This window comes from Patella vulgata, chromosome 2 (genome assembly GCF_932274485.2).
Source record: "Patella vulgata chromosome 2, xgPatVulg1.2, whole genome shotgun sequence".
In the NCBI taxonomy this organism is placed as follows: Eukaryota; Metazoa; Mollusca; class Gastropoda; family Patellidae; genus Patella; species Patella vulgata.
In genome coordinates this window covers 7,649,664-7,672,086 of record NC_065880.2, presented here as the reverse complement: position 1 = coordinate 7,672,086, position 22,423 = coordinate 7,649,664, and the positions used below count along the sequence as shown (strand labels likewise).

The window sequence follows — 22,423 nt, the reverse complement described above, 5'->3', positions numbered from 1 at the left end:
TTAACTTTGGCCTCTAGAGCGTCCACAAGATTTTTTGAAGTGATCAAGGGCCATAACTCTGGCAGTAATTATCGGAAATCGCTGAAAATCAAAAGGCTTCTTCGTCTCATGACCTTAAACACTGTGTATAAATTTAAAGTCAATCGGATATTAACTTTGGCCTCTAGAGCATCCACAAGATTTTTTGAAGTGATCAAGGGCCATAACTCTGGCAGTAATTATCGGAAATCGCTGAAAATCAATAGGCTTCTTCGTCTCATGGCCTTAAACACTGTATATAAATTTAAAGTCAATCGGATATTAACTGTAGCCTCTAGAGCGTCCACAAGCAATTGTGGACGCCGGACCGACGGACGGATGGACGGATGGACGGACGGACAGGGGCGACGACAATATACGACCACATTTCAATGTGGGCGTATAAAAATCGATCCCTAAACAGAGCTGGCAGACAATGAGCTAGCAGACAATAAGCTTGCAGACAATGGGTCTGGTTGTCAGCTAATGATACTTTGACATTTTGGCCCCATGCTTGTCCCATGGATGTTTTTTTGGTAATTCAGTATTTTTTCTAGTAAGATTTGGCATGTATACTTTCCACAATGTGGGTAAGATATGCTACAAATCAACTCTAGCATGTTTCACACAGCCCAATATTACCCACTGGCACTGGGAGGGATTGCCATCCCCGCAAACACACATAAAGTTTGTTTTGTGGGGTACAGACGGGATTTTGTTCCTCATGCAAAATCATGGGTCATGCAACCATATCCCTGATTAAAATATATAGAATTAAAACTGTCAGTCATTATCTCCTGAACTATCGGAATAATATCCAAGCATGCTCACTCCTGAAATAACGGCTTTTGAACCTGATTGGCTAACAGGTTTTACAGAAACAGTATTGTCACTTAAAGGTTTTGATTTAAACGCTGTATTTTGTATCACAGATTCTGATTGGTTGGATGCTGTAGTAAGAGAAACATTCAGATTTAACAGATGTTTGTGTTGATACTACTTTTAGTTTCTTTTTCAGAATTAATTTAGCTAGACCTTTTTTCGATTGGCTAATTCCCATCACACCAACACTCTTTTGCCAACATCCTAATTTCTTGGGTTCACTTTCTTTTGGTTCCTAAAATTATATATAAGACAATGAAATTAGAAGTTAAAACTAAGAAAAATCATTGTTATAATGAATAAAATGAACAATCAGTATCAGCCATCATGGAAGCAGTCCTAGCAGCAAAATGATTCATATTGCCTTTCATTGTCGCCACATGTTAATGGGAGAGAGAGAGAGATGGGGTTTAACGTCCACTCGACACAAACCAGGTCATTTCGGGACTAACATATGTATCTGGTAGATAAATTATCTAGCTATCCGTGCCTATCCTTAGTTTTGTGGTGCCTACTTTGTGTCAAAAGTTCTGCATATTTTTTGGATAGTACCCGTGTCTGGATTTTAGATTCCATGCAGACTTGTCCAAGGGCGATAATATTAGCTTCTTGTTTATCAAGAATTTATTAATTAGTAGGCATGTTTAATTTAAGACTTATTTAGTATATTTTATCCTTTCAAATTATTATTTATGCATGTTGTAAGCCATGTGTCATGTTGGTTTAGTTGAGGCATGGGTTCTTTTATTTATTTTGTGTCTGTTAGTTTAGGATTTCACCCCACCTTTTATTACTAAGTGGATGAATAAGTTGAGTCTCATTGCCTCCATGCATTTTGTCTACGATATCACCTTAGGTGGAAGTGGACGTAAAACCCCAGAAACGAACGAACGAACGAACGAACTCCATGCATAAGCCTTTTCGCCTTGAAAACTGGATATTATTATCCTGGCTCAAGGAAGAGTTTTGACAGTGTTTGAACACAGTGTTTTATTTATATTTAGTCTTTATGTCTGGTAGTAGAAAGTGTTTTTAGAAGTGTTTTGTAAGTAATTATTAATATTACATAGTTAGAGACGACCACAAATCGTCCCGAAGCCACGTAATTCCGGATACCCGAATTTGACCTTGCTATCCCCAACCGAAAATTATATGTATTCTATATGTTTCTAATTTTTATTAAAACCTTTATAAGTTCCTGTTGTTTTAGTGTCGATTAATTTATTAAGACTAACAGTGTGCGGGTAACACCTTGTCACGTACAACCGGGGAACATGTTGATGAAAAGCGAACAAAAAATCACTAGGTACTCCTATTCCAACAGAAGGGCTTGTAACACTGAAAATCTCTTTCAAAAATAGTATTAAATTGAGGCTAACTATATACTATTATACTTAAAGGGAGATAATCAAATTCTGAGGTAATTATCTCGTCTGAAACTGTTTCTTTAGCATAGAAATATTGAAAGGTGAGACAGCAAAACGTAAAACACCAAACTAGCAACAGACATATCGGAAACGGAATTTAATATTATAGTCATGCGTTTACTATATCTGAAGTAAATATCCTGTCCAATATAATTAAAGATAGGCAACAAAACATACACCCACAGCAGCTAAATCGTCCGGGCAGTCAATATGAGTTGTCGCATATTTTTACTTTTGTTGGAAATAAAACATTTATAATACACTAAAATCTGATTAACAGTAACAACGCATTAAGTAAATATCAAAAAAATCATTGAAATTTGTTTGGCCCATGCTAGAATACAAAACATTTAATACCATGGACTCAGCTGTTCAAGTTACCAAAAATCATTGAAATTCAATATACATGTTCGTCTCTGTATCAATCTAAAGTCAATCGAAACGATTATATATTGGCCAAAAACATGGTGTAAAAATATAAAATCAATCAGATGAAAACTAAAAAGCATCAACAAGATTTTTCAAAGTGATCAAGGGCCATAACTCTGGCAGTAATTATCGGAAATCGTTCAAAATGAATAGGTTTCTTCGTTTGATGATCTTAAACACTGTACATAAATTTAAAGTCAATCGGATATTAACTTTAGCCTCTAGAGCATCCACAAGATTTTTCAAAGAGATCAAGGGCCATAACTCTAGCAGTAATTATCGGACATTGGTGAAAATGAATAGGCTTCATCGATTCATGACCTTAAACACTGCATATAAATTTGAAGTCAATCGGATATTAACATTAGCACCGACGGACGGATTTTCCGGCGTGGTTTCCCCTTGTCAGTGATGCAGGACGGAGGACCTGACACGGAAAGCTGTCTAGTCGTTCGGATAGGATGGAAAACTGAGGTCCTGTGTACACATTGGCGTGCACGTAAAAGATCCCTTGGCAGTTGGAATTCCATATAAGTAAAGTGTAGGCCATAGTGCCACTGCCCGGGCAAAATTTCCCTCATAGCACACTGTATGGCGTATGCCCGTCTTCATTAGCCCAGTTTAGGTGCAGAACAGTAGGATGTTAAACCCCATTTCATTTCATTTCACCGACGGATGGACAGACAGGGGGCGACGACAATATACGACCTCATTGAAATGTGGTCGTATAAAAACTGTAATTATCCAATGTCCACATCTCCCTTTGTCTTTTACTTTTCTCCAATATCAACTCTGTTCTGCTAACACATGTTTACTTGCCTGTTCTCTAGGATAATTGTACTGTCTTAACCACAGTGTTTCCACAACAAAAATATAATTTTGTCATGAAATAATTCCATATCCGATATGCGCGAATATCGAAAGGAACCACGATCTTTGGGTTATAAACTTACATTTCAAGTTTCAACATAATCGGATAAAAATTGTGACATCTATAGGGTCCACAACCTTGATATACCATATTTTTACGCTATTTGAGAATGAGGGGTGGCCATTTTGTCTGTCAGTTTTGGGCCGATTTTCATGAAATTCAAACTCGGTCGCCCTTAGGGTGTAACGGTGATATAATTTTTTTAAATCGGATAAAAATTATGATCTCTATATGGTCCAGACACTAAAAACGCAATTTTTCGTTCAATCAGGGGGCATAATTCAGGAAGTTACAGTCTGATATGCGCATATCAAAAGGAACCGAGATCTTTGGGTTATAAACTTATATTTCAAGTTTCAACAAAATCGGATAAAAATTGAGACCTCTATAGGGTCCACAACCTTATATACCATATTTTAAAGCTATTTGAGAGCGGCGGCCATTTTGTCTGTCAGCCGTCCTTAGGGTGTAATGGTGATATAATAATACGTTTTTTAAATCGGATAAACATTATGATCTCTATAGGGTCCACAAGCTAAAAACGCGATTTTTCGTACAATCAGGGGCCATAATTCAGGAAGTCACGGTCCGATATGCGCAAAAATCGAAAGGAACAGAGATCTTTGGGTGATAAACTTACATTTCAAGTTTCAACAAAATCAGATAAAAATTGTGACCTCTATAAGGTCGACAACCTTGATATACCATATTTTTACGCTATTTGAGAACGAACAGCGGCCATTTTGTCTGTCAGTTTTGGGCCGATTTTCACGAAATTTGAACTCAGCCGTCCTTAGGGTTTAACAGGGATATAATAATACGTTTTTTTAAATCAGATAAAATTTATGACATCTATAGGGTCCACAAGCTAAAACCGCGATTTTTCGTACAATCAGGGGCCATAATTCATGAAGTTACAGTCCGATATGTGCGAATATCGAAAGGAACCGAGATAAATGGGTTATAAACTTACATTTCAAGTTTGAACAAAATCGGATAAAAATTGTGACCTCTATAGGGTCCACAACCTTGATATACCATATTTTTACGCTATTTGAGAACGAACAGCGGCCATTTTGTCTGTCAGTTTTGGGCCAATTTTCACGAAATTCAAACTCAGTCGTCCTCAGGGTGTAACGGTGATATAATAATACGTTTTTTTAAATCGGATAAAAATTATGACCTCTATAGGGTCCAAAAGCTAAAAACGCAATTTTTCATACAATCAGGGGCCATAATTCTAGAAGTTACATTCTGATATGCGCGAATATGGAAAGGAACTGAGATCTTCAGGTTATAAACTTACATTTCAAGTTTCAACGCAATCGGATAAAAATTGTGACCTCTAAAGGGTCCACAACCTTGATATACCATATTTTTACGCTATTTGAGAACGAACGGCGGCCATTTTATTTGTCAGTTTTGGGCTGATTTTCATGAAATTCAAACTTAGTCGTCCTCAGGGTGTAATGGGGATATAAAAATACGTTTTTTTAAATCGGATAAAAATTATAACCTCTATAGGGTCCACAAGCTACAAACGCAATTTTTTGTACAATCAGGGGCCATAATTCAGGAAGTTACGTTCCGATATGCGCAAATATCGAAAGGAACCAAGATCTTTGGGTTATAAACTTACATTTAAAGTTTCAACAAAATCGGATAAAAATAATGACCTCTATAGGGTCCACAACCTTGATATACCATATTTTTACGCTATTTGAGAACGATTGGCGGACATTTTATCTGTCAGTATTGGGCCGATTTTCACGAAATACGAACTCAGTCGTCCTCAGGGTTTAACAGTGATATAAAAATACGTTTTTTTAAATCGGATAAAAATTTTAACCTCTATAGGGTCCACAAGCTATAAACGCGATTTTTTGTACAATCAGGAGCCATAATTCAGGAAGTCACGTTCCGATATGCGCAAATATCGAAAGGAACCAAGATCTTTGGGTTATAAGCATACATTTCAAGTTTAAACCAAATCTGATAAAAATTGGTACCTCTACAGTCTTCACAAGCTAAAAACGTGATTTTTCGTACAATCAGGGGCCATACAAGCCAATATCGAAAGGAACCGAGATCTTAGGGTGAAAAACCTATATTTCAAGTTTCATTGAAATCGGACAAAAATTGTGACCTGTAGACTGTTCACAAACAATTGTGGACGGACGGACAGGGGCGACGACAATATACGTCCACATGAAAATGTGGGCGTATAAAAATAATTCTGTATAGAATGCACAGAGTCCAATGGGATATAAAGATACCCTCATATTACATACTTTTACACAACTAGTGTACAAAGAGTGGCCATTTTGTTGGGTAGTTTCATTTCAATTTTCCCAAAATTCTAATTTAACCTTCATTATGGTGGAATGGTGATATATTTAAACGTTTTTTAAAATCGGAAACAAAATTGTGACCTCTAGAGAATCCGCAAGCTAAAAATGTGATTTTTCAAACAATCAGGAACCAAGATCTTTGGTTTATAAACATGTATTTCAAGTTTCATTAAAATCGGATCGACATTGTGACCTCTAGAGGGTCCACAACCTTGATATACCAGATGTTTACACTATTTGCGTACGAAGGCCGGCCATTTTGTCCGTCAGTTTTGGTCCGATTTTCACAAAATTCAAATTCAACCATCATTAAGGGGTAACGGTGATATATTCAAATGTTTTCTTTAAATCGGAATAAAATTGTGACCTCCATAGGGTCCACAAGCTAAAAAACGTGATTTTTCGTACAATCAGGGGCCATAATTCAGGAAGTTACGGTCCGATATGCGGGAATATCGAAAGAAACCAAGATCTTTTGGTTATAAACTTACATTTCAAATTTCAACATAATCAGATAACAATTGTAACCTCTATAGGGTCTACAAGCTAAAAATGTGATTTACGTACATGTACAATCAGGGGCCATAATCCATTTAGTTTCGATCCGATACATGCCAATATCGAAAGCAACCGAGATCTTTTGGAGATAAACCTATATTTCAAGTTTCGTAGAAATCGGATAAAAATTGGGACCTGTAGAGTGTGGACGGACGGACAGGGGTGACGATAATATACGTCCACATGAAAATTTGGGCTTATGAAAAAAGGGTTTTAAAAAATATTCACAGATTCAACTTGATCATCGTTTTATTCTTTCTGTTATTCATATTCCATCAAGAGGAAATTTTATAAAAATGGCTTAAGTTTTACTCTGTGCATCAAACAACTATTTTATCTAAACGCGTGTGAGATGGTACCTAGTGTGTGATTATCGTTTAGCGCATGTGCAGTTGTAGGAGTCAGCTTACGGTCAAATCGATTTCTACACCATTATCTACCAATATGTAAGTCCACTTCCAAAAATTTTACGGGTGATATCATAGGACAAAGGCCAGAATTACTACTACTACCAGGTGCTTTAACGTCTGCTTCCACGAGAATTCCTTGGAGGTGAATTAATTGACAATTTTAGGCCAATCATCAATTTGTATAGCTTTCACTGAGCGTACGTGTAACGACTATCATTAAAAAAACAAAAGCAACGGCAACAAATCACAAACGATAGAAGTATCAATTTCAAGTCAATCAACTTAGATCCGTTGATCGTGTAACTACTGATCAATAAAACAATAGCTAATCACGATAACAAGTATGTTTATTAATGACAAAACTTCAACCAAATAGGCTTTGGAAATACTTTTTCCAGAACTGATCAGTGATCAGGAACCATCTCACACCACCGAAGTAGATAGAGCTTCATTGTTATTGCAAACAACAGTTTCGGACATGCGCAAGTGTCCAGGAGCAAACACACACCGGGAGTCAATTCAAACTGTCACAACGGTTCTATTAAACTTGTCGTATCTTAACACAGGATACAATTTTATGGATACACAATTACTGAGTTTGATACTAAGCGACGTTTCGACGGGCATACTCTCGTCTTTATCAAGTAAATGATACGTCGCTTAGTATCAAACTCAGTAATTGTGTATCCATAAAATTGTATCCTGTGTTAATATGTTCAATTACTATATGCCAATCAAAGAAGATTGTCGTATCTTTTCTATATCAAAGTTTTTGTAAATATCGGTTTCTGGCAACAGTCAGTAAACCTTACAAGTAGGCCTATATAGAAATGGCGATCGGTTCCAATTTGTGTAAAACAAGCCAACAGTGAGGCTGATGTCCCCCGTCGAAATCCCAAAATAAATAGATGACACACATTAATTAATCGCACATTTTTTTTTTTTTCAAAATTATCAAGCAATCAAACTATACACTAAGTTTCATCACTCTCTATCAGATAGAATCAAGATTATCTTGTCCCAAAGCATTGACCAATGAAATTGATTAGCTCTGCTTAGCTTCAGCACGAAATGTTAATCATTGAAATCAGTCAAGACTTCACCTAATGAACAGCTACATCAAGTTTAAACATTCAACCTCAATTAAAAGCAGAGTTGTTATGTTCCAAAGTCTTGACCAATCAAATTGCTTATCGCTCATTAGCCTAAGCAGAAAATTCTCACCATCAAAAGTAGTCAAGGTAATGATATAATGAATCCATATTCGGAGTTCCATCACTCTCACTTCATTATAACCAAAGTTATCGTGCCTCAAAGCATCAACCAATCAGATTGCTTATTTCTGCTTACCGTAAGCAGACAATCTCCATCATAGAACTCCACCAAGGCATTCACCTAATGAACACCTACATCAAGTTTAAGCATTCTACCTCAATCAGAAGGCGAGTTATTGTGTTCCAAAGTCTCGACCAATCAAATTGCTTATCGCTCTGCTTACCCTCAGCAGAAAATATTCATAATCAAAGTTAGTCAAGGTATGGATGTAATAAAGCTATACTCCAAGTGTCCTCACTCTCACTTAATTCAAGTTATTGTGTCTCATGTATATTAACCAATCAAATTGCTTATCTCTGCTTACCCTAAGCCGAAAACTCTTATCTTCGAACTCCATCAAGGCATTCACCTTATAGACACCTATGCCAAGTGTGAACATTCTAACTCAATTAGAATGAGAGTTATTGTGTTCCAATGTCTCGACCGATCAAACTGCTTATCGCTCTGCTTACCCTGAGCAGAAAATGCTCATTATCGAACTTAGTCAAGGTATTGATGTAATGAAACTATACACCAAGTTTCATCACTCTCACTCAATTAGATCTAAAGTTATCGTGTCCCAAAGCATCAACCAATCAAATTGCTTATCTCTGCTTACCCTAAGCCGAAAATGCTCATCTTTGAACTCTATCAAGCCATTGACCTAATAAAAACCTATACGAAGTTTGAACATTATAGCTCAATTAGAAAGAGAGTTATTGTGTCCCTAAAAGTGTGACGGACAGACAGACAAACTCATTTTAATAGTCCCCCGTTTTCTTCGAAAGGCTGGGGACAAAAAAGCTTACCTTACGTCTGTATTTTCACAAAAAAAAACACAATATGGTCTATGAGTTTTGGTCTACGAATAAGATCACAGCCTGCGCATGACCTAAAATGATGTCAAAAGGGGAAACCCGTAAAAGCTCCTATATATTTTGATCTAATAAAATACAACAATATAGTATAGGGCCTGTATAATGATTTTATCTCCCTTCACAGGTAAATCATAAAAGAAACTGTAAGTTTCATCTAATCCTGTTCTTACCTCATGTTAAACGGTGCCATAATACTAATAGAAAATGAACGATTCTTCGGCCCTTTCACTTTGGGTATTTTTGAAGGATCAAAAGGTCGGAAAATGGTATTTCTGAAATAAAAAAGAAGTTACCGGTAAATTAAACTGTAATTCTGTCAGGCCCTTATGATACTCAGTTCACAAAAAACAAAAAAAATTACACATAGATTTAGTCGTAATCTGATTGAAATGATGATCTTGACTAAAGCAAAGCTTTGATTTTTAATTTTGAAACAATTTCATTCATTGCCAATTTGCAAACATTATTAAATTTTCGATTCCCTGGTTGTATGTGACAAGGAGTAGGGTCGCCTGTCCAACCTCGTGGGTTTCTCCGGGTCCTCCGGTTTCCTCCCACTGCTAAAGACCCCTACGCGCAAGTGCATTATTGAAATAAAATTGAACCATGTGCTAGTCCCGAAATGACCTAGTTTGTGTTGAGTAGACGTTAAACTCCATTTCTCTCTCTCTCTCTGTATCGCTTTGCGAGTGAAATGGGGCCGTCAGATAAGCCGTCCATATGAACTGTTTATGTTCATGAGCAGGCGTTGGCCTGTTATTAACATACACTGGTTACTTCTAATAAAAACAGCAGCGCATTTCCGCAGTTTTGTATTGTTTCTGAATATACCCTACGTTTTTTTAAAGAGTACATAAAAACAGTAAACGACGTTTTAATGTGGTCAAGAAATAAGCGGAAATAGTAATATCGTTCGATAACTCTATTTCACATCCGTCTGGATACAGACCACAATATTTATGTCTTGAAAACTTTGGTTTAAAACCCGCAAAATTGATGAGCTGTAGTAGCACATTATGTTCACAATTACACAACAAAAATGATAAAACAATACCACCACCTCCCTCCCCAGAAAACCCCCAAATCCAATCAAAATACCGTTTTAGATTTTATTTTAAAATATTAAAGGGAGCATGTTCATTCGACGAGCGCAATCTCACCTGTATTCCCTACCAAATTATACACGATTTATACCCCCCCCCCCCCGTTCTCCTCCTGTGTCCGGTCGTTCGATTTTGTTACAAAAACGCTTTAATGTTTGGTTTAACCAAAATGACCCATTGGCTCATACAAATAACAAACAATCCATGGTAGAAATGAGATATGAGCTGAAATAGTGGTACGTTTCATGAGGATCTTACAATATCGGAAACTGGCGGGGGTTTTCGGCTATACTTTGCTACTGGTTACTGTGTTGAATTTAGGCGCTGCCTAGAATCTTTTTACTCTACTTTCCAATACTATTACAGACCTAATTAAGAAAGTAGATGTAAATGCTCAACGTGAATCATCGATAATCAGAGTAAATGCGACCGACGAAAACATCAATACTATCAATCTGTTTCACACAACAGCTAGTGCTCTTGTAAATGGTATAGGCCAGAATATTTTTCTTTCCGATCATCTATCCGCTGTACTTGAGCAAATCAACTTAGAGAGAGCTATTATATTAAATACAAGTGTTCAAAATCATCCAGTGAAGGACAATAACAATATAAATGAAAAAGACTCAAATGCGTCCACATATCCATCCAACAAACACGAACAAAGCTCAACAACACCAATTACGACGAATGACACTTCTCCAATAGACTACGTCTACCAGTGCCATATTCTTACTAAAACAATATCTGGTTAAAAAAAAAACTATGCCTTTCGTCTCCACCATCTAATAGATCAACAATAAGGAAACCCAGTAAACCAGTCACAAGAAGTTCGAAACTGCATAGTTATATGTCACCAAACAGAAGACTCCAAACTCGTACTCCAAAATTGAAGAGCTTCAAACTGTTATCTCTAACCTGAGACAAAATCTAGAAACTATAAAAAACAAATTAAACACCTCAGTTGCCTTAAACGAATTGCTCAGAGTACTAAATTCAAAACTTACAGAGGAAAACAACGTTGGTTTTTGTTTGCAATCAGATATACACGAGCTTGTAGCTGAAAATGAGTGTTTAAAAATCAAACTAAATAGTAGGCCAATGCCACCACCTTCCCAACAAAATTACTACCAAAATCCTTCTCACCCTTCCATGGATCATCTGCCCGAAAGAATCATAGAAACACAGCAACAAACATGGCTTGAATACTATCAAATAATTAAATTAATTGAGCCTAAACAAATTCTTATGATAGGGTCATCCTTGACTCGAAATCGTCAACCAAATCGCCTTGACAGGAGCAGAAATACCTGTATAAAAACAATAAGGGGCGGAAAGATAAAATATGTTATAAATTTTCTAAAGCGTTATTCTTCTTCCGAGCTAGTGCATAAAAGTGCTTTCCTCATAGGTTCTAATAATATCTCTGAACATTATAGCAAAGCTGACTGCATGGAACAGAATATGGAACTCATAGGTTTGTGTAAGAAGATGTTTGCCAAAGCATCGGTAAACTCTCTTGAACTTTTACCGCGGTCTTCTGAAGACTTCAACATTTCCATTAAAAAGATGAACGTGAAACTACAAAAAAACCAATGCACCTGTGTTGATACTAGATCTATTTTTAAAAACAGCAACAACACAATTAAAGATTAGCTTTACCACGGTACTACACATCTTAATGCTCTGGGATCCACGAAATTAGCGATTCTCTTCAGACCCGTGTTTGAACTTCCACGATATGACCGTATTAATTTCATAAATAAAGCTCTAGACAACTCAAATATTAAGCCGGCACAAAAGAACAACCCTTTCTTTTCTTTTCCACCGCCTGTCTATCAGATAATGAGATTTACTCTATGTGGTACATGTACATGTACCTTGTGTGTCTTCTCGTATTATTACATGTGCTATCTTGTGTTGAGTGGAATGTTAGAGGTTTGTGCTGCATGCATATGCAGGTATAGATTACCCCGTATTCAGGGCAATGACGCTGATAATTTTATTTATTTATTTTATTTTAAATTAGGTTTAGCAGGTAACGATCATAATTTTAGTGTTATTTAGAGCCGCTGACTGGACAAAATTTCCCTCATAGCACACTGCATTGGTGCAGAAAAGTAGTTTGCTTGATAAACTATGCCGGAGTTTAAAATAACCCTGGTTTGTACCTAAGAAGTTTATTTTTGCCCCCATGCTGGCTGAAAAATTACCCCGGACTTTTCCAGCGTGATTTCACCTTGGTCCCGTGTAAGTGAACACGTAATGGAACCCTCGACGGAGTGTGAAATATGAGTAGGTCGTATTGCCACGTTCTGGGCAAAATTTACCTCATAGTAGTAGGCCTTCACTGCATAGCGTATGCCAGTTTTCATTGATGCAGAAAAGTACCTTGGTTGATAAACTAAGCCGTAGTTTAAATAAACGTGGTCTGTCCTCAAAATGTCGTTTTTGTTTAAAAAAAAGTGTAGAAGTCCCAATAAAAACAATATAGATTCTAATTAACAAGATAGTTTGCCAGGCAACAAAACATACGCCCACAGCAGCTAAATCGTCCAAGCGGGCGAGAAGGGTTGTCGCATATTTATTCTTTTGTAGGTAATTAGGGGCATTTAATAGACAATTTCATACAGATGACATAATAATTTTCGTCGTTTAAGGGTTCACAAGGTTCTAAAAACTAAAACAAGGGCCTTAACACTGGAAGTAATCTACAGAAATTGTTGAAATTCGACAGGCTTTTTTCGTTTTACTAATTCAAATAATGCATATAAATTTCATACAGACCAGATGATAACTGTTGTCGTTCGAACGTTCACAAGGCTCAACAAAGTAAAACAAGGGGCATAACTCTAGAAGTAATTGACGAAAATTGCTGACATTCAATAGGCTTCTTCATTTCACTAATTTAAATGGTGTATATGAATTTCATACAGATTGAGTGATAACTTTTGTTGTTCGATCGTTCTCAAGATTCAACAAAGTGAAACAAGGGCTATAACTCTAGATGTAATTACGGGAATTTGCTGAAACTCAATAGGCTTGTTCGTTTTACTAATTTAAACGATACATATTAATTTCATACGGACGGAGGCGACGGCAATATACGACCACATTTCCATGTGGGCGTATAAAAATGAGCGTGTCCGTGAGAAAACCATGCAGAAGGTGCTAAGGCTTCAATCACAGATTTTGACCAAATTTGGTTTATAAGTTGGGATAGACCCAAAACACATAAATATGCAATATTAGATAAATCTTTCAATTCCTGTATGAGAAAATTGAAAAAACATTTTTCATATGGTGAAATTGCCAAAATCTGTCTTTTCTCAAATACCAACTTTGGCAAGTCCTTACACCTTTACTATACGTAGCAGAAAGACCAAACTCACACAGTTTATCGATGACTCAGTGCTGTTACCACAATGTTAACTTCAGACGATTCTGGCGAACGAGATCTGTATACGGACTGGGTATCAAAGCAGGGGCGTACATTACGATTTTGTTTGGGGGGGGGGGGGTGTTTAGCTAAAATGTGACCGACTGATGCCCATACCCGTAGTACGTGTGACGCAGCCAGGAGCCGAGCACCACAGGTTCGAGTTTTGTAGGGGCCATGTGCAGTAGCGGATCTAGATAGGGGTGGGGGGCGGTCCAAATCTAGGACGCCACCCCAGCCACAATCCCACCCCACAATGAATGTCAACAAAATACTGGCTATAACATTAAGCGTCCCGGTAGAACATAGATGGTATTGTATAATTATATAGTTGTTTGCCGATCGTTGTCTCGCTGGAAAGCAGTTTTATTTAAGTTGACATAAAGTTTATGTAATATATAAGTGTGCCTATAACACTGAGCAACCTGAGAAAATTTTGAAAAATTGAGTCAATATCTTGGCATTTGAGGTCATTGCTAGGAGAAATTCTTGTGGACGAGAGGACCAGAAATGTGAGTCAATTAGACAAAATCTCGAGATCCGCCCCTGTCAATTCCGCCTGTTTTGCAAGAGTTGACAGAACTTTTGTATAGTCTGACGGCCCACGACCCACACACCAGTGCCAGTGGTAACTAGGCAGTTCAGTATAACCGTGAATATGATAGTGCTGAGACAGTGTAAGACAACAGAGTGGAAGAATGATGTTATAATGGAATCGAGCGCCGCAGGCGCGAAAAAATTTCAAATGTGTAACCGAGCTTTTAATTTTTGGGACTGGGCCCGACAATTTTAGTCAATGTCATGGCAAATGGATCCAAATTCTCGTTAACGAGAGGATAAGAAATGGGACAGAATCTTCAGGCCTATCTGTCAATGTCGCCTGTTTTGTGAGAGTAGAACTAACAATTCTACTGCAGTCTTTTGACCCACGACTCACTCACTAGTGGTACTACTAACTGGGCGATTCACTGTAACTGTGAATATGATAGTGATGAGATAGTATAAGACAGAGAAGGAGTTGAAGAATGATGGCATAATGGATTTGAACGCCGATATGTAACTGAGCTTTTAATTTTTGAGGACTGGGTCTGAGGGCACTTTACCTCAATGGGGCGCTTACTTGGTCTCTGAAATGCCCTGGAGAGATTTTGCAGAATTCTGATGGTCAGAAAACACCCCATTAATTCATTTAGTCTGAGACCGACTGCGGTGAACACTTTTTTTTTGAGACCGACTATTTTTTTGCCATGGGGTGAAAAACATTTTTTTCAAACATGATAAGTCGACAAGGTTATTTTATACTAAAGTTTTGCGTGAGTAGAGTGACGTGTGCAGTGAGCACTTATTTTGATACCGACTGCCCATATCCTACGACCGACTGCACTGATTTTGCGACCAACTAGTATTTGGGATCTATTCTGGCATTATTTGTTTACCTCATTAATTCATTAAGACGGCGATGCATAATTTTGAGACCGACTGCAGTGACTGGACTTATTTTGAGACCGACTATTTTTCTCCCTGGAGGAAATTTTGTTCTTAGACCTACATACTCACAACAGAATAAGAGTGAAACATCATTTTTTTTTCAAACATGATAAGTTGACAAGGTTATTTTATACTAAAGTTTTGCGTGAGTAGCGTGACGTGTGCAGTGAGCACTTATTTTGATACCGACTGCTCTTATTTTGCGACCGACTGCACTGATTTTGCGACCAACTATTTTATTTCCTCCCCCCGATTTACGCCCCTGGTGCTACTAAATATGCAGATGAGTATAACAATGGTCTCTTCATACGAATGTAGTGCGAGTTATAAATAGACAATTGTTCCCTTAATTTTGTTCTCCCCTCTTTCCGCATTTTTGGGTTGACCTTTTGGTCTAGAATTGGAGAAAAGGGATCCAATTTGCAATTTCATAGCAGTTTTGGGAAATACAGATGATTTTACAGCGGAGCAATCATTGTGTCGGAAGTGAGATTCTCATCTCAGTCAACATCAAATCCCCGTAGCAAAAAAATATAAACTGTCAACCCCCTACAATATTTTGATGAGAAGATCGCCAAATATGGTCCCCATTGTGCCTATAAAGATTGGAACCAACAGAATGTTGAGCAAAAAGCTACAGCCTGTGATGTCACAACCATTTAACATTGAAGTCAGTGGGCAAATAATTGCTAGTCTGAGACCACCTAAGTGTACACGAGTTATGTCCTTTCCATATAGCTGTCATGCGAATGGTGTGCGATTTTTTCAAGAAAATGAAATGAAATGAAATTGGGTTTAATGTCCTATTGTTCTGCTCCGACTGGGCTAATAAAGACGGGCATACGCCATAAGGTGTGCTATGAGGGAAATTTTGAAAAAAGGGCACTGTCGACTGGTTTCCATGGAAATGTCTAATTAATGTGCTGTGTTTGTTTGGGAATTGGCTTATATCCATCAATGGATGCGAGGTCATTGTAGATTGTGATTAAGAATTTAGGAATTTAGTTGTTTTTGAAAGTCGACTGGTTTCCATGGAAATGTATTGTGCCCAACAATGGGACGATCGTTGTGTCGGGGAGTGCCCTCAAAAGTATTATACACAAAAAAATCATTTTAATGGTTTTAAAAAAGTCACCATCAACTTGACTACATTTATTTCATCACTATGAAATATAATGTTTTAATTGTTTAACACTGGACAAAAAAAGAATTTGAAGGGGGGGGGGGGGGTAACGTCGACTTGACACAAATTAGGTCAATTTGAGACGAACATATAGTTCAATTAAATTTCAATAATTCGCTTGTGCATATTATCAATGTTTAACTGGACAAAAAAAGAAATTTGAAGGGGGGGGGGGGTAACGTCGACTTGACACAAATTAGGTCAATTTGAGACGAACATATAGTTCAATTAAATTTCAATAATTCGCTTGTGCATATTATCAATGGTTGAAACCATTTCTCAGACTCAAATATATCCGTTCCCAACCCGTTGTAGGGATCCCAAATGACTCAAACCATCGACTCAAACACACCAGTCTGGGAAATATCTCTTGGAATGGCTACAGATGCAAGAAAATGACGGATAATTTTCTTGGGGACCCCCCGCCCCCTCAGCGGCGTGCCCCGTCTCCGCGGTCAATGCCTTCATTTTGCAGCGCCCCCCCCCCCCCTTTTCAAAATTCCTAGACCCGCCCCTGGACTGTCAAAAACAACTAATTTCCTGAATTCTTAATCACAGTCTACTATGACCCCCGCATCCTTTACTCTTAAATCGATTTACGGGTTACTTGATGTGCACGCTAATATATGTACACGGCGGGGCAGGAGTGGAGGGGGGGGGGGGGGTAACGTCGACACAAATTAGGTCAATTTGAGACGAACATATAGTTCAATTAAATTTCAATAATTCGCTTGTGCATATTATCAATGGTTGAAACCGGGGAAAACCAACTAGGCATATCGAAACAACACCACTTTAAGTTATATCTTAACTTAAATGGGGGTTTAGATGGCCGAATGGTTAGCACGTGCGTGCTGTATCATAAGGCCTGTCATTGAGTCAACTGGCGTGGTTTCGAATCCCCGGTTGTACGTGACAAGGAGTAGGGTCGCCTGTCCAACCTCGTGGGTTTTCTCCGGGTCCTCAGGTTTCCTCCCACTGCTAAAGACCCCTGGGGGTTGGATCGCTGAATGGTTAGCGCGTGCGTGCTGTATCATACGGCCTGTCACTGAGTCAACTGGCGTGGTTTCGAATCCCCAGTTGTAAGTAACAAGGAGTAGGGTCGCCTGTCCAACCTCGTGGGTTTTTTCCGGCTCCTCCGGTTTCCCCCCACTGCTAAAGACCCCTACGCGCAGGCGAATTATTGAAATAAAATTAGACCATATGTTAGTCCCGAAATGGCCTGGCTTGTGTCGAGTGGACATTAAACCCCATCTCTCTCTCTCTTCACTTAAATTATTCCATCAAAAGTGTGGTTAAGGTGAGGAACAGTGGCGCACGCATCGGGAGAATCAGGCCACCACTGTGATCGATAAATCTATATTTGATAAATCTATATTTGGACCCCACTTATCGGCATCCAATCTTCTATACAGCCCTAAGACCATCTAGAAAAAAGAGCTAAATTTTGGATGTTTGGGTTTGGCCCGGTTCACTGATTTTTAATTGCCTGGTATGCTAATCTAAACAATATGTCCAACTTGAGTGGCATTATTGCTGATATAAATAGTCCAGTTAGATAAGTGTTGATAGCTATAAACCTGCCATTGTGAGTATCAAATGACAACATTTTAATTTCTAAAATAAAAAGCTCTTTTTTATATAAATCATATTTATTATCGATGATGAGGTTGATAGATAACAGCTTAACACTATTATATACAAATTACTCAATATAACACTTGAAGAATAGCCTAAAAGTATGTAATACAAGGTTGTGGTCTCTTTAGAGGTAAATTTAATATCTGATTGACTTTAAATTAATATCCGTGTTTACAAAGAATCCTATTGATTTTAACCAAATTCCGATAATTACTGCCAGAGTTACATATATCGCCCTTTATCACTGGTGGACGCTCTAGGGGCTAAAGTTAATATCCGATTGACTTTAAATATATACACAGTCTTTAAGGTCATCAGACGAAGAAGCCTGTTGATTTTCAACGATTTCTGATAATGACTGCCAGATAGTTATCAACTGATTGATTTTATATTCATACACCGTGTTTACGCCTATATATAATAGTTTCGATTGACTTTAGATTGATACACATAGTTTAAGGTCTTGAGAAGAACAAGTATATTGATTTTCAATGATTTTTGATAACTTGAACAGCTAAATACATGACATTAAGTGTTTTGTATATACGTTAGCATGGGCCAAACAAATTCCAATGATTTTCTGATAATTACATAACGAGTTGTTACTCTTAATCAGATTTTAGTGTATTGTAAATATTTCATTACCGACAAATATCTCTGTTCCTTTCAATATTCACGCAAATCAGACCTAATTTCCCGTCTTATGACCCCCAATTTTACGAGAAATCACGTTTTTATCTTGTCCGATTATATGTTTATATCCCAAAGTTCTGGGTTCCAGTCGATACTTCGGACCGTGTCAGCCTGGATTATGATACCTGATTGTACGAAAAACTTGTTTTTAAAGCTTGTTCTCTGTCCATCTCTTGCAAAATGTTGGCGTCTCTTGCATGGCAACGCCTGTTTCCAAATATATTTCATATTCAAGCTGTATATTAAATAACAAATAGATTGTTTTGGGGTAACCTCTCCCTGTATTTAAAAAATCTGTAAATGTTCATATTTTTGAACGAACATAAGATATTTTTGGATCAAATTTTCTTTAATAATAATTGATAAGTTTGTAAATAGTATTGTACCTTGTAGTCACATATAATACATGTACGATGGCTCAATAGGCCCTTTTCTATGGAAATAAATATGCATAGATGAATGTAAAATGCCACTGGCAAGAGTTATACAAAGATAATGTGCTCAACAACGCTTATTTTACTTATGAATATTAATCTCCCCAGGAAAAAGGTCCAAAATCATTTAATTGGATAACATCAAATTGGTCAATGTCAAAGTATATGAGTAAAATAGTGTAAGATATTTTATAGCCTGGCTTAGAGAAGTTGCTGTAGATATTACATCTCATTAAATAAGCATATTATTACCGGTACTTTATGTAATATTTGAATCCATTTTTATACGCTGACATTTTCATGTGGACGTATATTGTCGTCGGCTCTGTCCATCCGTCCGGACGTCCACAATTGTTTGTGAACACTCTACAGGTCACAATTTTTATCCAATTTCAATGAAACTTGAAATATAGGTTAATCCCCCTAAGATCTCGGTTCCTTTCTATATTGGCATGTACTGGACTGTAACTTCATGGATTATGGCCCCCGATTGTACGAAATATTACGTTTTGAGTTCGTGAACAGTGTAGAGGTCACAATTTTTAGCCGATTTGGTTTAAATTTGAAATTTATGTTTGTATACCCTGGCTAAAACAAGATGCTACATCTAATTAAATAAGCTAATTATTACTTTATGTAATATTTGAATCAATTTTATTTTCATGATATAATTATTATATTAAATTGTTATTAAATCTGTTTATTTCTACATTCAATTTGATTATTTTCTTTTATTCTCTTATTCATTTTTAATTTTAATTTCAATTGAAAATCCCACAGAACCTGATTTCCAAATCATCTAGCTTTTATATTCTAAATATAGAGCAGTGTAATATGACACTTATACACTGCACCATCTAAATAGATAATAATTGGGCGACAATTTATTATCTTTGAGAAGTTGATGACAGGATTCTCTTCAACAAACTTCCATTATCTTTGAGGTCAAATTCCTAAACATGAAGAAATCAGGCTGATTTCTAGTTGGTCTTAAGAGTGTATATGACAACTTCAATGAATTGTACCTATCCAATCCCATCCACGATTACTTCATGGTCATGGGTTTCTGTCGCTGGATTAGGCACACCGTTTGATCACAATGTCCATCTTCAACGACCGCGCAACCAGCTTTTCCCGCGAACCACGACTTTAAATCGTTCCCACTGCCCTTATAAATCAGCGAGATAAAACCAGTAAAATTTATCTGATTTATTTAAGAGGTTACAGTCGAGTACAGAGTATAGATGATAAATTAAACAGTGATATCCAAACCAATTGTATTAAAAGAAAATACTATTCCGTGTATATGTTGGGATTTTAATCAATATTTTAACAAAATATAAAATACTTTGGTTTGGCATTTTATCAAAGAGTTCGTGTGAGTGAAAAGCACTTCCATTACACACAGCGTTAAGCCAAGCGAAACTAGCGAGTTATCTCCCTTTAAAAATTCATCCACGTTATACGTCTATGGGGAATGCTGATAAATTAAACAGTGATATCCAAACCAATTGTATTAAAAGAAAATACTATTCCGTGTATATGTTGGGATTTTGATCAATATTTTAACAAAATATAAAATACTTTGGTTTGGCATTTTATCAAAGAGTTCGTGTGAGTGAAAAGCACTTCCATTACACACAGCGTTAAGCCAAGCGAAACTAGAGAGTTATCTCCCTTTAAAAATTCATCCACGGTATACGTCTATGGGGAATGCTCGATTTTCAGCTCGGAACGTTCCGAATTGACGACATTGCAATCGAGTGACATGGAATTCGGTTCTCTAGCAGTTCTGTGAGTCCCGACAACGGGGGTGGTGTGAGCAGACGTGACGTGACGTAATTAAACACAACAAATTTGTTGGTTGGTTGAGATATTTTCTCGTGCAGTCGATGCATGCATGTGTTTTAACTCCAAATCTCCATTTTCACGCGCTTTTCACTATTTTTGGTTTTGACAAAAATTCAGTCCGGAACGTTCAAGCGAGCATCCCCAATATAACATCATTTCCGACACAATGATTGCTCTGCAAAACGACACTTTAATATCATCAGCATTACCCAAAACTGCTTTAATTGAAAATTTGACCCCTTTTTTCCAATTGTAGACCAAAAAAGTCAGCCAAAAAGTGCAGGAAAGGAGGAGAAAAAAATTAAAGGAAAATTTTATCTATTTATATAGACGTTTAACCCCATTTCATTTCAATTTGTGGGATATACGCGTGCAATGTACCATAACGTTTGATCCTTACTGTCAGAACATTTAGGCCGGGTTTCGCTTATAGTAAATTTTGACGGTACGATTGTGGCTTGCAGCTTTGGTATGTTGCCAAATGTAATTTCCAGATTTTTCTTGTTTTCGATAGTTTTCGATAGTTTTCGATCCGTTTTGTCAACCCGATTCCTGTGAACCCGATTCCGCCTACACTTAATCGATTACCTAATATCAAATATTTGTTTCAATGTGTAGAAGGTTCTGCATTTACCGAACGACGAGATGCTTTTCATTGCCCTTCACATGCCATGGAAAATGCCAAGGAACTGACTGACATGGCTAAAACTGGCGTGGTTTCGATTCCCAGGTTGTACGTGACAAGGAAACCTTGTGGGTTTTCTCTCCGTGTCCTTCGGTTTCCTCCCACTGCTATAGACCCCTACGCGCAAGCAAATGCTTGAAATAAAATTTTACCATATGTTAGTCCCGAAATGACCTAGCTTGTGTCGAGTGCACGTTAAACGCAAACTCTCTCTCTCTCTCTCTCTCTCTCTCTCTCTGTCCGTCATCTCTCGACTGGGCAGAACATGCTAATTATCGAACTCGGGGTTTTCATATAATGAAAAGAAACACAACACTGTATCATTCTCACTCAATTAGAACAAAATGTGTCGTTTCCGAAAGCAAACAGCAATCCAATTACTTATCCCCGAATACCTGCACCAATTCTAAACTTTCTACTTCAATACAAAGGGGTGGGCGTATCCCAAAAATTGTTACGGACAGACATACCCATTTCAATAGTCCCATCATGCCTTTTTGCGAAGGGTGAGGGCAACTATTCTGACACAGCTCAATACTGTATCTCCCAGCTATCTCATTATTTCGCCCTCGACTTCTCGCGTTGTTTCCTTTCCTATGGAAATTCGCGATATACCATGTCGTAGTTTAGGTAACCGTGGTCTGTCCCAAACAAGATTGTTTTTGTCTTTAAAAACTATAGTTTCTAATGCAAAAAAAATATAATGTC

General features: G+C 37.4%; 1 long non-coding RNA gene across 2 annotated transcripts; it reads right to left on the bottom strand.

Moving 5' to 3' along the window:
- Window positions 1-918: 918 nt before the first annotated feature.
- LOC126811565 (uncharacterized) lies at window positions 919-10,096 on the bottom strand. Of its 2 annotated transcripts, XR_008785908.1 has the most exons (3): window positions 9,826-10,096; window positions 9,369-9,470; window positions 919-1,135 (listed from the first exon to the last, which is right to left on the bottom strand). It is a non-coding gene; the product is annotated as an uncharacterized LOC126811565 (long non-coding RNA). The 2 variants fall into 2 exon arrangements; XR_008785907.1 differs by having other exon boundaries at window positions 9,369-10,096.
- Between the last annotated feature and the right edge of the window lie 12,327 nt (window positions 10,097-22,423).